At 32.5% G+C, this 17,339-nt stretch overlaps 1 long non-coding RNA gene across 1 annotated transcript; it reads left to right on the top strand.

Moving 5' to 3' along the window:
• The first annotated feature begins 8,159 nt into the window (after positions 1–8,159).
• On the top strand, positions 8,160–14,584 carry LOC127725914 (uncharacterized). The gene is made up of 4 exons (XR_007993271.1): positions 8,160–8,408; positions 12,176–12,421; positions 12,769–12,828; positions 13,624–14,584. It is a non-coding gene; the product is annotated as an uncharacterized LOC127725914 (long non-coding RNA).
• The last annotated feature ends 2,755 nt before the right edge of the window (positions 14,585–17,339 follow it).

Here is a 17,339-nt window from a genome sequence, read left to right as displayed (position 1 = left end):
GAACTTTTTCTATTCAGACCAAAGGTTGTCTTTTAGAGGTGACGAATAATTAGATAAAAGACTCATTATTGTTCAATAAAATGCCTAGTTCAAAGCAAATAAAATAGGGAATATGATATCAAGGAAACAATAAAAAAGACACAACATAAGTCGAAGAAAAACAGACAATTCCATAACCATAGGAAAACAAAAAGACAAACAGCTGACAAAATATTAGACAGTAACTTTAACTATGAGCAACGCAAATCCTACCAAAAACCTTGTGTGAACTCAGATGCTCCACAAGTGACATCCGCCGTGTTGCCAAAGTCGTGAAAAATTCAGTGACAAGTCACATTCATTTATGCAACAACCAAGAAAGAGACGAGGGTTTTTTTTTGGATTAGACAAATAGTGAATATTCGTGGTCATTTGTGACACGGATATTCAATAACGGTCAATCAATTTGCGTCCATAAAATTTTCAAAATGTTGTCTTCAACTCTCTATTACGAACCCTATGTTCAATAGATTACTTGTCGGCAGCATCTCTCTATCAAAGAAATCATGAAAGGAAAGTTACCACAAGCCTGGGAATATCGTATCAACTTGGAGATAACTCCAAATTCAGGCGCTGCTAGAAGTTTGCTATATAATAAAATTAACAATGGGAAAATCGAAATCTTATCTTTTTCTTTTGTTGTTTATTTTACAAATGACCCTATTTGTCGATGTCTAGATGGATATCAAGATATGCAACAGATTTGCCTGTGTCTGTAGTAACTTTTCTGGTCCTATACGTTAGATGCGATCCACAGTGTCACAATACTTTGAATTGTTAAGCAAGAGGACACTAGCTTTATAGCGGAATGGGAAGTTTTAACAAAATTAATTCTTCTTCAGAAGCTCCTATGTAAATTCTGTATCGTACGAATAAGGAACGAAGTCGACAACGAGAGGAGCATGGTTGGTTCACATAGGTATGCCGACTGTCTTTTAAAAAAAAAACACCCACAAACGAAACAAATGTGTTGCCAATCTTCAAAAACTTAAGCATCTGGTCGTACGACTTTTGACGCGACTCGGTATTTATGCACCCATGCAGCGATCGGGTTTTGGCTTTGGACGTTCCTGGTGTGGATCCAGACGTACGATTCGGACGCAAGAGGTTTGTACAGTGTTGTTTACATTTTGTGTACACTTGTATTCATATTTTACTGTAACATATACATTTTGTGTACCCTTGTATTTATATTTTACTGTAACATATACATTTTGTGTACCCTTGTATTTATATTTTACTGTAACATATACATTTTGTGTACCCTTGTATTTATATTGTACTGTAACATATACATTTTGTGTACCCTTGTATTTATATTTTACTGTAACATATACATTTTGTGTACCCTTGTATTTATATTTTACTGTAACATATACACTTTGTGTACCCTTGTATTCATATTTTACTGTAACATATACACTTTGTGTACCCTTGTATTCATATTTTACTGTAACATATACACAACGTCTCTTTTTATTCAACTCGTTTGGTTTCAATTAAACGATATTTTTTAATTGTCATTATTCACATTGTTTTTGATTCGTTTCAATAAAGTTTGTTAGTTATGTATTCAAAGTTTTTATGAAAAGAAGATTTGTTTTGTATACAAATATATTAGCTTTAAAGTTAACATAACATTTAATACGAACAGTAGTATTTAACAGTTCTAACATTCCCAAGGCTTGAAATCAGAAAGTAAAGATTTGACCGTTCGAATTTTTATTGACCAATAGTGTCTAAATACGGAGTAGATATTGAAGTGGACAGATCATGAAATCAAACTTGGAATTTCCGCTGATTGTGAAATTGAACAAAATATATAAAACTCCTTTATCACTGCTCACGAGATACAAAGTGTGTTATCTTATTGTGTCCAAGTTATCAAATGTAGGGTCATATCAACTGTATATATAGATAAAAAATAAAACTGAATGGTTAATTGTTTTCATTTTAACTTTAAGATGAAGCACTTACGTGAATATAGTGTTTATGCTGCTGTCATTTTGTCAGTTTTTGAACAAATTGCAAGTATGAGGTATGTATTCAATAATATGAAAGCTTTAGATAATGTGTCACAGTTTATTAATAACACCAAAATACAATACAATGCCTTAACGGAAAAGTTATTTTCTCTGTATATATACAAAAATACGATCGACTGACTATGTTTGCTAATATTGAATCACCATTACAAAGAAAACAGATGTGATTTCACGTCAATGAAAATATTTGTTCTCTTTTTCTTATCCAGTTTATTATTGCCCCGAAATTTAGATTAGTTTTCTATAATCAATGCGTGGTTTGCTTGTTCTCGGTCAAACTTCAATTATGAGGTCAATATTATTTTCCTCTGATTTTGCACGGTAGATGTCTTTAAACTAGAGGCTCTCAAAAGCCTGTGTCGCTCACCTGTATCTACTGTGGTTTTGTAAATCATGTAAAATAAGGTTAAAATCATATAGATACCCTAATAATGATTGAGGCCAAATTTGGTTTAATTTGGCCCAGCAGTTGAATTAAAAGCAAGGATTTACAAAAATTACCAATAAATTGCAGAAAATAACTTTATAGGACAATAACTCCAAAAAGATGTCAATTGCCAATTGGTCATGTTAACTTATTTGTAGATCTTTTTTTGCTTGATATTTTTGCTGTTTACAGTATATCTCAATCTATAATGATATTCAAGATAATAAACAAAAAATTAAAAATTTCCTTTCCTCCGCTCCAAAACTTATTTCACTCAGGGCCTGTATAATCCTGAAAATGCCTTTAAATGTTTTTATGGAACACCCTTCAAAAAGATTTGGCAGGGGTTCCACTGACGCCGACGGGTTTGGGGGGCATTCACCCAATATAAGTATGCTGAAAGAAAAGATATAATAATGGTTTATAGAAAAAGTAACACTGAATAATTCTGAAAATGGAACATATCAAGAAGAAATTATTAGCACCCCCCTGAACAAATTGCACCCCCTGGAAAAAAATCAAGTCATCCCATTGTAGTCTTACAATAGTTACTGAAGACCTCTTATCATTATTTAAATTAGTTTCAAGTTGTGATCATTTGAAATTGTTTTTTTTTACATTTTCCCCATAGACTGCTATAGTAAACCCCTATGTTCTATTTTTACTAATAGGGACCATGTTGGTTGTAGGGCAGGGTCATCGGATACATTTTTTTCAATCAAGATACTCTAATGATAATTGTGGCTAAGTTTAATTCCATTTGGCCAAGTAGATTAAAGAGAAGATTTTTGTAAAAGATAAAAAAAAAATACGAAAAATAGTGAATAATTGACTTTAAAGGGCAGTAACTCCTTAAGGGGTCAATTGGCAATGTTGGTCATGTTGACCTGATAAAATTTTTAACCCCGTTAGATTTGCTCTAAATGCTTTAGTTTCAGAGATATAAGCCAAAAACTGCATTTTACCTCTATGTTCAATTTTTAGCCATGGCGGCCATCTTGGTAGGTGGGCGCGGTCATCGGATACTTTTTTTTTTAAACTAGATACCCTAAGGATGATTTAGGCCAAGTATGGTTTAACTTGGCCCAGTAATTTCAGGAAAAGATGTTTGTAAAAGATTGCAAAAATTTACAAAAAATTGTGAAAAATTGACTTTAAACGGCAATAACTCCTTAAGGAGTCAATTGACAATTTTGGTTAACTTATTTGTTGATCTTACCTTGCTGAACATTTTTGCTGTTTACAGTTTATCTCTATCTATTATAATATTCAAGATAATAACCATAAACTGCAAAATTTCCTTAACATTACCAATTCAGGGACAGCAACCCAACAACAGGTTGTCCGATTTGTCAGAAAATTTCAGGGCAAATAGATCTTGATCTGATGAACATTTTTATCCCGTCAGATTTGCTATAAATGCTTTAGTTTCAGAGATATACGCCAAAAACTACATTTTACCCCCATGTTCTATTTTTAGCCATGGCGGCAATCTTGGTTGGTGAGCAGGGTCATCGGATACTTTTTTAAAGAAGATACATTAAGGATGATTTAGACCAAATTTGGTTTAACTTGGCCGAGTAATTTCAGAGGAGAAGATTTTTGTAAAAGATTACAAAAATTTACGAAAAATTGTGAAAATTTGACTTTAAACGGCAATAACTCCTTAAGGAGTCAATTGACACATTTGGTCATTTAATTTATTAGTAGAACTTACTTTGCTGAACATTTTTGCTGTTTACAGTTTATCTCTATCTATTATAATATTCAAGGTAATAACCAAAAACTGCAAAATTTCGTCTGAAAATTTCAGGGCAGATAGAACCTGACCTTGGTAGGTGGGCGCGGTCATCGGATACATTTTATTTAAAACTAAATACCCTAAGAATGATTTAGGCCAAATATGGTTTAATTTAGCACAGTGGTTTCAGAGGAGAAGATTTTTGTAAAAGTTAACGACGACGACGACGGACGACGGACGCCAAGTGATGAGAAAAGCTTACTTTGGGTCAGGTGAGCTAATAAGTCGACGAGTAAATAGATATGTATTACATTTGATGCAATGTTATAATATCAATTTCATATATTTAAGACCTACTGACAATAGTTTTGAATAGTTAGGGCGTCATTTACGTCGACACTGTTGTTAAATGACACAACTATTTCAAAATACAAAATGTAAATCTGTTCAGCCAATCTTGACAAACAATTTGAAAAAAAATGTCACTTTCCAGTAGACATTTTTTGTTAGTTGCATGATAACAACCGTTGGTAGCAATTAATCATTCAATCCAGCAATAAATGTATAGGTCAATAGAAGAGAAGTAACACCCTGCCACATTGCTTATTGTTGATTCTAAAATATGTTTTGTATATGGAATATAATTATGTCCGATACGAAAGCGAAAACATATTTCATTGAGTATCATAAATGATTCATAAATGACATCAAAAATTAACAAAAGGTGTTTATAATGACAGCTTGAGGGCTATTTCTCATTTTAAAAAAGCTACAATAGAACAAAAAGTTCAATTTGATGGTATTATTTACATTTAAAACATTCATTAATTTGACTATTCTTTCGACCCTAAATTCTATACTACGGTATAAACATATGTTCACGTGGACTTCTCCCATGTAAAACCCTCGGGTTTGATGCATAAATACGCATAGATCTACCTTTAAGCATTGTAATGTGAGAATGTCACGTTCTCTGACTTTTAAAACACATAGATCTTTACTTATATGCAGGTTAACTCTAGCAAAGAATAATTTCGACCATTACCTAAAATACTCCCTTTTTCAATTGACAGTTTAATTCCAACTCTATACCGGTCAACCCACTAGACAGATTCCATCATTGTGTATTTGTTATGGTCCTGAATACTAATGAAATAGTTGTCACTGAACAACAACTAATCAATTCATCAATTTTTATCAGCAATTTTAGCATGACCTGTGGTCCAGGTGTCGATGATCCTAATTCGTGCTCCCGGACTAGTAGAACACAGAAATGCTATCGATACAATGGTGAAACGAAATGTGAGGTAACAACTTACTCATGTCAATCTATGTGTTGTCCAGGTTGGGATTTAGGCATGCAGGGAAAATGTGACGTACGTGAGTATACACATGACAGACAAGGTCAAGTATTTAGAAATAAGAAATGATATTTAAATTCAGTTCATATGGTGCTAAAATAAATCCCTGTCTGTAGTATAAATAAGCTCGTTTTCAATCATATTTCATGTATCTGTAACAGTTGTGGGTTTGCTATGAGCAAATGCATTTTCCATTATAGTATATTATGTTTTGTTTTGCTGGTTTATTTAAGGGATAAGTTCTCCATTACTATGTATATTTAAGGGGCATGTTCCTCATTACTATGTATATTTAAGGGGCAAGTTCCTCATTACTATGTATATATAAGGGGCAAGTTCCTCATTACTATGTATATATTTTGCAAATGATTTTGTGTCTTTGCATTTACTTTTATGGCTATCAAGCTTTTGTATTGAATTTATTCTAGGTCATTTTTTTAATTCTAGTTACAATTTACTTTATTCTAAATTGAAAAAAAGTTTCGTAAATATATTTTACATTGTGTCGTTGCTTGGATGTACTGAATATATCTTATACCTTGCCTTTTAACTTGTCATATTTCAAAATAAATGAATTATTTCACAGCAATCAAGAATTTTCAATGCTCAGAATCACTAATCAACAGTAGCAAAATACACGGAAGTGAATACTGCTTAGACAATACTTATTGTAAACAAGGAGAAGTGTGCTGCTCAAACTATTGTACACGTATACATTTGTCTCAACACCACTGTTGGTATCGTAATATATATCAGACTGTAGGAGAAACAAACACAACGACCAATGATGTATGTACTCTGTGTAGCTGTAATACTGATGGTCCAATAGCAACGATGGAATGTGAGAAATCTACATGTAACTGGGACAATCAGACAGGTAATTTAATTTGAATTAGAATTTCGAAAGTCATCAAAACAATACCTATCAAAAGATAAAAGAATATATGCTGTGGGGTTAGACACCAACCAGAAGATATTTTTTTGGGTCACATTTACTTTATATAAGTACTATGATTGACATAAAACAATTGAGCAATTGATGCACCGAGAGGCGATACGCGTGTTAGCCAACAAATCAAAATATTTTCTCAACGTCAACGAAAACAAAACAAACAGTATAAAGAGAATAGATTGCCTTTCAAATATTTCAGAAATTTGCTAAACATGTACTATAATATAAACCATATTTCCTACGAATTAACATATTTAAACAAACGAATCCGAAGTATTAATCAAAATAAACCAATACTATTAAATACTTTTCCCTTATTTTTTGTAGGGTTAGTGAATGGTTCTCATTTAAAATTATATTTATACAAATTCTTTTAGGATTATTACCAAACACTAAAGACAACAAAAGTTTTACAAATGAATTTGTGTTTGCTCTCAGTAAATCTTTTTAATCAGTTTCCTAAATAGTTGAGATTATTCTAGCTTTCAGAAAAAGGGTTCAAGCTAAAGCCATGGAGTAACATCAAAATAAACATGTTGTGTCATAGCTAAAGTCAACCTATGGTCCTCTTAGATTCTATGGTAGGGTGTCATGTCATGTTCAGTTATCTAAGTTTGATACAACATCAAATTGTAGATTATTGAATGATAACACCTTCAACATCCGTGCAAACTAATTTATTCCGGATTGTTTGCATATAGGCATCCAGTTCTAAAAAATAAAGACTATAGTTATAACAATGAATTAATTTTAACACAGGTTCGTTTTCTTTATTTTGCAGATATTCCAAACAACTATAAGCGTGAGTTGACCATTTTGCTTAGACTAACAAATTTGTTTTTAGAGAATTTTGTATGTACACAACACAAGTACATTATCTGTTACATAGTAAATTGTGTTTTTGCACTTATATACGTTTCCCAGCTAAACGGAAAAAAAGTGCTGTGACAAAAATATGAAACTTGCATATTTTGGATTATTCGAATTCGCTTCAAGTTATTTGAAAACGTCCATAAAAGAAATCTTAATCAATTAAACAATATAAACTTTTATCGGAAATGCATCGATTAATTAAACAATTAAAACATGTAAGTGTGCATGATAGTTTAAAATGGGGGAAATTGTCTTACATTTTTTACGCCTACCATAAAAGTAAAATAACAAAAATATTGAACTCCAAGGGAAATTCAAAACGGAAAGTCCTTTATAAAATGGCAAAATCAAAAGCTCAAACCCATCTAACGAATGGAAAACAACTGTCATATTCCTGACTTGGTACAGGCATTTCCTAATGTAGAAAATGGTGGATTAAACCTGGTTTTATAGCTAGCTAAACCTCTCACTTGTATGACAGAATTCCATTATATTGACAACATAATGCATTAAGCAAAAAAGGTAATAAAAAAAAGTTACCAGATACCAAGTATCGGAATCGGCCAAATAATTATCGTTAATCATATTCAGATTTAAGTATAATGTCAGTTTTTAGATACATAGCTTTATATCAATGAAAGTATTATCATGACATACAATATTGATATTCTTTTGTATATGATTGTTTGTATAAATTCCATATGCATCATTACAGCTCCAATTATACTAAATATACCAAACAAAGGACAGAAGGTACCTGTGTATATTTTGAGTACAAGAAACACAGCATATCTTGATACTAGTTTTATTTATGCTCTGGACTTTGAAGGAAACATGATGAAAGTCGATGTATCAAAGAATTTATTTAGACACTGTCTATGTGCTAATTCCACCGAGTCCGTCATTGCTAAATCAGTACCCGACAAGTTTGGAAATTATAATGAAACCACCTTCCAGATTAATATTATCGGTAAGTTTGATAAACTATTATTATTAATATATATATACGGTCTTCATCAATATACAAGTTCCCATTACACAGAGGAGGAAAAATGAAATAACAGAAACTTTCTAACACTATGATACTGACATTAAGAATAAAATCTAAGAAGAAGTAGAAGCATAGATCTTTCACTGTCTTGACTTAAAAAGAATTTTAAGAGTATGTGTGATAAGTGTAAGATTACAAATTCTATAGGCCTCCCAACTCACCACAGTATTTGTTGAATCTTATAGAGTATTCTTTTGAGCTAGCTTCAGATACTGGCATTGTGACCATCTTAATTGTTAAGGCGATTTTAATGACGACCAAATAAATCCACAATCTCCGGCGCAGAGCTCACATCCGTTCCGTACTTACTTCGTATCACTACACTTAATATGACGTCATTGTATTGTAGTGTACTGAGTATACGGAAAGGAAACGAGCGCTGTACGGAGATTGATAAATCCACGGCAATCTAAGAAGATAATTTGTAGAGGAACCTACCAATTTTTGTGAAAATTCAGCATCTATTATTGATTTGGTTTTAAGTAATAACTCGAACACAGTCAACTTGGTCCATGTAGGCCAACCGTTTCTTCCCGCTAATATCAGATTTCACTCTCCTGTTTATGGTATACTTAAATTCCACAAACCGTCAAGTACGTGTTTCAAACGCAAGATATGGTTGTATGACAGAGGCGACTACGACCTTCTCCGTAGGATGCTTTCAGATGTTTACTGGAACGATTTTATTGAATCTAGCACTAATGTCGATTCGCTTGTCGAGAGATTTTCTGAACGGCTATTAATAGATTTTGCTTCAAAAGCTATTCCAGATAAAACTATTACAGTCAGGAAAAGCGATCCTCCGTGGATGAATAATTACATACGCAGGACTATTAGAAAAAGAAATCGTATTTATAAAAAGGCGAAAAGGGCAAATAGTCTCGAAAACGGGCTACAATTTCGCAGAATTCGAAACAAAACTGTAAACGTAATACGGAACGAGAAGACAAAATTCTATGACAAATTGATCGAAAAGCTTAGAACGACGATGTCTCCAACCAAAGTTTGGTGGAATTTAGCCTACCAAATACTAGTAACCAACTTAAAATCTCGAGACATGAATATCCTGCCTATCAATTTAAACAGCTCCGTATTTGATGACGATAAACAAAAGGCCGAGGCATTCAATGACGATTTTGCGTCACAGTCTTATATCGATGATAGCAACAAATTACTGCCTGAGGAGGACATCCCTCCAGATAGACGATTAAGTAATATCTTTCTCGAAACGTACGAAGTTAAAGACATTCTTCAAACTCTAAATGTCAACAAGGCCTCGGGGCCTTATGCTATAAGCGGTCGTATTCTCAAGCCTGTTGCCGATATTATAGTAAAACCATTACGCGCTATTTTCAACTTAAGTCTTAGAACAAAATTGTTCCCATCCACATGGAAGCTAGCTAATATAATTCCTTGTTTCAAGAATGATGATAAAAGCATCCTTAGTAATTATCGTCCAATATCTCTTCTCTCGGTGATGAGTAAAGTTTTCGAGCGTTGTGTATATAAGCACTTATTTAACTTCATACGAGTTTTGATTACTGAGCACCATTCTGGTTTCATGCCTAACGATTCGACAAGAAATCAGCTCTTATATATTTGTAACGTTCTTAGCAAAGCCCTAGACGAAGGCAAAAATATTAGGTTCATATTTTTCTATATAAGTAAAGCATTCGACCGTGTGTGGCATAGGGGATTGCTCTATAAGCTGCAAATGATGGGCATTGTTGGTGACCTCCTCCTGTGGCTTAAGGATTACTTGTCGAACAGAAAACAAAGGGTTGTTATAAACGGAGTAGAATCGTCCTGGGCTGATGTAAATGCTGGAGTACCCCCAGGGTTCAATTCTTGGGCCCTTGTTGTTCTTCATTTATATCAACGACATTATAAACGAAGTAAGCTGTAAGATTAAACTACTCGCGGACGATACATGCATTTATGCTGTTGTAGATAATCCACTAGTTTCATCGATTTCTTTAAACTACAACTTGCGTAAAATATATAGCTGGGCGGATAAATGGTTAGTAAATTTTAATCCGTCTAAGACAGAATCCATTGTATTCTCACGGAAAAGCGATTCGGAACCAGATTATCATCCACCTTTGAATATGAATGGCGTCATAATAAAAAGAGTTCAGACTCATAAGCACCTAGGAATAACTTTCTCGAGTGATGGTAGATCTACATGGAATCATCACATCGAAAACATTACGTCAAAGACATTACCTCGACTAAACTTACTGCGTCACCTAAAATTTAGGCTTGACAGAAGATCTCTTGAAAATATGTATTTTAGCTGCGTACGCCCATTACTTGAATATGTTGATGTTGTCTGGGATAACTGTCCCGAATACTTAAAAACCAAGCTTGAACATATAAATTACGATGCTGCACGCATCGTTACTGGTGCAACAAAACTTACCAGTCTACGCTTACTTTTTGCAGAATGCGGGTGGGAGACTCTTCAACAGCGAAGAGATAAGCATAAACTTCTACTTTTTCATAATATGGTGAATGGAAAGACCCCATGTTATCGAAATGATATTCTACCAGATCAGTTTAGAATTATACACCAGTATAGAACTCGTTACGCTAATAATTTTCCATCAGTACCCTGTCGAACTACTTATTATATGAATAGTTTCCTTCCATCTTCCAGTTCGACTCTGGAATAGCCTTCCCCCAGATATAAAAAGTGCTGGTTCTATCGCTCCACTAAAAGCCTTTCTGAAGCCAAATCATTCTATACCAAATTATTATTATGCAGGCAGTAGACTAGGTCAGATATATCATGCCCGAATCCGTACCGAGAGCAGTAGTCTTAGAGATCACTTGTATCAGAAAAATTTGGAATCGGACCCATTTTGTAAATGTAAACAGATAGAAAACTCGGAACACTTCATTCTAAACTGTCCCATTTATCATCGAACTCGTGAAGCCCTTTTTGTTAACCTAGTTGGTACACTTAACATAGATACGTTACTTTATGGTGATCCGAACATTACAGATATAGACAATAAAAACAACTTTCTTATTGTCCAAAACTATATATTGAAAACTAAGAGATTCACAAAATAATTCTTGTTGGCTCAACAACATGTCACCCAATATTATAAAATTACTATCTGCATTAGATGTTAATTTCCATTACATTTGTTTTCTTTTCATACGATATCATATTATATGATTGTATATTTTCTGTCCATTGTAATTAAGTTTGCCGTTCAAAAGCAGAGGAATTTGTATAAGTTACTTGTCACTTGTTTTCCAATCCATGTATTGTATTGGTGTACGTATTTATTTATCTGTTTCTAAATAAAATATTGTTTACACTAAGATTACAAATTGACTTCAATCCTGCTATAAACTAGACTCCGTGACTAAAATGTTGCTGGTATGAAGATTAAGATCAATTAATGATAAGCTGTATGAAAAGTATACAAAAATGACATGAATTTCTTAATGTTTTACTAGAAAGGTATTCGGGAGGTATTCTTTTAAAAACATGCTGATATATATAAAGGTTACTGGGCATACACTTTTTAATGGTGGGGAAAATTCACAGAGACAAACCATTAGGGATAATGCTCAAATCATGAACGTACAATAATTTAGTTGAGTGCATTTAGAAGAATATTGTTTAAAGTGATTTATCAAAATATTTCAAACTTATTTAAATTTTGTAGATAGATTCGAGCCAGTTTTCCACAACTGTCCACAAAATAGGGTTATACAATCAAATGACATGTTTGGATGGACAGCTCCTACCGTTACTGATAATGTTGGTGTGCAAGAAATTGATGGACCCGTCTTACCACAAAGAAACAAAACCAATCTAGTGCCCGGGACTTACACCATGATCTATAAAGCCAAAGACTGGTCAAATAATACTGCAACATGCTCGTTTACAATAAGAGTCATGGAGCCACCAGGTATCTTACTTTTTTTAGATTCACAAAAAAAAAAAAAACTGAATTCGATTTTTTTGTGTCAAAATATACACGTTACAACATTTTAATACACAACAAAATTTTTTCAATGCAACTTCAATGGTCGTTTTCTCGAAAATAGTAAAATAAACGAAACATTCTCTCTCTTCAATTCATGCACCTCTTCCATTTTTCTCCTCCTAAAAGTATGTCTGTGGACTGTCTAATGTTATATATAAGGAAGTTATACGATTGTCTTTCTTCAAACTATTTTAAAAGTTGTTCAAAACAGCTACAAAATGTCATCTGATTATATTGCATGATAATTTTTTTTTCTTTTTTAAAATTAGACGTGACTCCAAGGCCGAAGCATGAGCATAAAATAAGTATTACCTTACTGTTAATTATTGGTAAGTACATTGTTAATATAACATACAAAGTTTAGAAGAAATAAAAAAAACCACTTTTTAAATTTCGAATGATCTCTTTAGCAGAGGTCAATATGAAAGTCGGGGAGGTCATGCTTTATCGACTGTAGTGAGGTTATGGTCAAATAATAGAATTCTGGAATATTCGATCCATATGTATTTAAGGACGAGACCGAACGATTGATAAACTACTTAGTTGTCCCCGACATTCTTAAAATTCAAGTAAGGACTGCTATTTTAATAAGCTGTCTTAGGTTTGATTTAACTTTGAAGAGTATTATATTATCTGCTTACTGCATGTATTAAAAGTATTGCTATCAAATGTAGCAGCACTCACAGCAGTAGCTAGCAGTAGTAGTCAAACGCAAACCAGTAGACCAGGCCTTGCGGTCATAAAACTTTCGAGCACGATTATTGTATCAGACTCAGAAATCAACCAATCAAAAAACTGGATTTGATGTTTCGAGCACAAAATTTGTACTCCGAGTAAAGTTTTACGACCGAGGGCCCAGTATACTCTTCAAAAAAGTGTTTTTTCACTATTTTTTGTAAATAAACTTCAAGATTACGCAGATAAAGGGTATTGCCTGTGTGATACTAAGTAAGCAATGTACGATAGCTAAAACAATTGGTTTGAATCGGAAACATTTTAAGTTCCTTCCAAAATAATTCATTGTAACCAATAGTTTTACAATTAACGTGCCAGATACTTGATCTAAAAAATGTTATTATGATTATTTAAATTTTGGTATGTCATAATTTTACAATTCATTTCAGGTGGAAGCTTAGTAGCTCTCGTAGTGATCGCATTAGTAGCGTTTTATGTATCCACTATGTGTCGTTTAGTGAAGACATATTCTGTAAACGAGAAAAAGAAGCTACCCTCTAACCAACATGGACACATTTACGGATCAGTGAAAGATGATAATAAATTATAAAAGAGTATTGAATTAAGTAGGCAGCAGAAGACGAAAGGGAAGATAATTCAGGAGGGAAATGACCATGACATAATGTTAAGGCATCAATAATAATTACTTTAATCCCAGTATTAAGAACACATGTACTCACTAAAATGATAAATAAGCTGTTTAACATTTGTATAAAATAAGTGTATACAATTACTAATTCTAGTATGAGACAATAAAATAACAGGAATATTGATAAAAGGAAACATCTTAAACTAAATTTTTATTTTATTAAATTTTATATAATGTCAATTGGAAAAATTTGAAATCAGTGAAACTGAAAGAAAAGTTTCAGTTCAGTTCCTGTATTACTACTTGGAAGTGTAGTTTAAACTTTTACTCTATTTAGCTTCAAATATGACCTCCCTCTGGTATTTTCCTTTCGAATTTTTTTTCCTACATTGGTACTTTGAAGTGCAAAACTTAACCTGTATTATAAAGAAATATAAAAACAACTTAAGGTTACAAACACCATAGGCACAATCAGCTATTTTTTAGGGACATATGCTTATGTAGTTTACCAGGCATTTATACATCACTGACAATGCTATCGTTTGACTCTGAATGTTCCTGATGAAGGTATATCGAAACTTTAAGGAATAAAGTAGTTTTACATTTTCCCGGCTTTAGGTTGGCTTTTGGTGTACACAAGGCAGATGAAGGAAGTCAACTTTGGAGCGCTGTCACGGTGATTGAATGTATGGATATATATATTTTTTTTATCTATTTATGAATAACTGCAGTTTATATTTTTTTTACAATAAATATTTTGAAACACAGGGAAATATTTTCTTGTGAATTAGTCGAAAAGGCTTCAAAAATTTCATTTTGATGTAAAATGACGGTGGCCATAGATACTATAAACAAGCTCCGTTCGAACATGGTCATGTCACCGTTTGACTTCAATTTCTAAAACAAAATAATAAAGTACTCATATCACACATAACTGTTTTGTCCAGCTTTTTATCATAGAAAGTGGTAAATTTTGAAAATGTAACTGTTGTCGCCTATGGAGGAAAAAAATAATACCGTTTTTCATTACTATGATTTCAACTTTTGAAAGATAAAGTTACTTCCCTTTGTACATGTCCGAAATTAATCCGACAAAATATACCTAATACAATCGGTGATAATCTCAGATGTACTTTTCTTTTTGTTGAAGATCGTATTTTAACATTTAAATGACTTTTAGTTTTTTGTGTCGTTGCTGTCTCAGTGATATTTACCTGATACAAACGGAAAGCAATAGTCGCACCACACGGAGGCTGTAAAAATTCATACCAGTATTTTTTTTATGAAACTTCATATTTGAAAATATGTTCCTCTCTTAAAACTAATATGCAGTATTTTACCATCATTTGTGTGCATTTTCTAAAGACATTTTTGATAAACTACAAGCCTTTTATTTAACATATTTCTTTGATTCCTCTGCAGGGTTCAATATTTTTAGGTTAACTTCCCCATACATGTATATAAGCAAGAAGTGGGAAAAGAAATTAGATTATGAAAAGAGGATAAAAGTCTGATGAATTTATAAGAATTTTATACTTTTACCTTATATACAATTGTAATTATAACAATGACTCAATATATTAGTCATTAAGGTCCGTATTTTTCAAGAACGGTGGTGTACTTTGGTAGCTTACAACGAAAAGGAACTTTGCCAGTACTACATTGTGTACGTGGCGAAAACATGTCAATCGAGGAATCCAGATTTGTGTACATTATATATTAAAAGGGTTTTTAACAATGGTGTACCAGAAAAGATAAAACGTACATGTATCACTCAATTTTATAGAAAAAATATATATTGTTTCAATTCTCGTTTATTGTTGAATTAATAATCATTATAATGGACGTGACGACTAATTTATGGGTTTGCTCTTGAAAGCATTTAATCGTTCGGTACAAGAACGTGCATATTGTCATATATTTTCGCTGATAACTTTGCCATTGATAAAGAATAGTTACTGTATGTATAATTCATAAATATTTTCCACAAATTAAATTAAATAAATAAATATTCAATTCAATTCAAATCCACATTTTGATGGTGGTCTTTAAAACAAAATTAAAAGTACAAAATGAACACAACACGTTATAAATTGCATGCGTCCAAAGCGCTTTTCTGATTCAGGACCGCTAAAACCTATAATTTAAAAGTCAGAGACGAATAAATATACAATATATGTACATTGTCGGAAAATATAAAATTTATTTGTATGAGCTTTAGAAACAGGACGAAAAGCGAGATTCGCCGAGCTTTTCTCCTGTTTCGCAGCGAGTACAAATACATTTTATATTTTCCGACAATGTACATATATTGTTTTTATCCTGAAATTTACACCCAACACTTGAAACTTTAGTTGTTAAAATCTAAATCATTGTCTCTAATTTTCAAAGAAATCGACATATTTTAAACGCGGACCGCGAAGAGGACCCCAAAATGAACTGATACGCAAAAAGAAATATCCACATTACCGCTTGCTCAACATGGAAGAGGGGTAACAGGAGACTTTATTTGTACACGTACAAATAAAGCAAAAATTTATTTGTGTACCTGTTATTTGTATAATAGTTGGCTGATTGCAGGATAAATACGTAAGAAACGTTAAGAACTATATCACCAAAAGGGACCTAAAAAAAATATCCAAAATCCTCTATGGTCAAGTTTGTATGCGATAGTTGGAACCTTAGTTTCTTAATCATTTCTTAATTTAAATTTGAACGTGATAAATCTTGTCTGTACCAAAGTACTAACTACTCAAGCAGTGGTTTTGGTTAAGTGCTAGTAAAAATAACACTTTATAAATTATGTGCTTCCGAAGCTCTCTGGATTTACCTTCTTTAAAAACGTTCAAACCAAAATATTAGAGAGCCAATTTCAAATTTGTCCGCCAAAGAAAGGAATAAAACATTTTTCTGTTATTTTTTTATCGGTTAAACAGAAAAAATGTTTCCATAACCCAAAAATTTTTGTTTTGGAAACGACATTATGTAAACCGGTGTAAATGATAGATCCTTGTCAAATCCAAGGGCTTTAAACAGTGCATTACAGACATCTATAAAGACTATTAGGATTTTGACTGTATCAATCTCATCAAACCCTCAATACATGTACCTAAAAGTTAACTAATAATCTCAGTTTCAAAATATTCAATGGCGTAAAAAGACAATATAAAGTATACTCTATCAACTTTAAAACAGTCTAATCAAAGTAATAACTAAAAAAATAGTCCGTTATATAGATATTTGTCTCACGTAAATTCAGAGTAAGATACTGCTTGAGCATATTTTCATATGTAGACGGTTCGATCTTTCAAACTGTATCAAATAAGTGAAACCTGAAATGTTCAACAAGTATTTACAGAAGGTTAGGACATTTTCGCTAAGGCTTCAAAGAGATATTTAGAATTTTGTAAATATTGTTAGAAATTTTAAGCCATTTAATTTCTTCTGGTCCGAATTGGAAATAAAATAATATTTGCAATGAAATATCAACATCGGTGTGTTTTACTTGTGTTTTAT

Source organism: Mytilus californianus, unplaced genomic scaffold (assembly GCF_021869535.1).
Source record: "Mytilus californianus isolate M0D057914Y unplaced genomic scaffold, xbMytCali1.0.p SCAF_15, whole genome shotgun sequence".
NCBI classification, from domain to species: domain Eukaryota; kingdom Metazoa; phylum Mollusca; class Bivalvia; order Mytilida; family Mytilidae; genus Mytilus; species Mytilus californianus.
The sequence above is the reverse complement of the archived record's forward strand: the minus strand, read 5'-3'. Positions and strand labels throughout refer to the sequence as shown.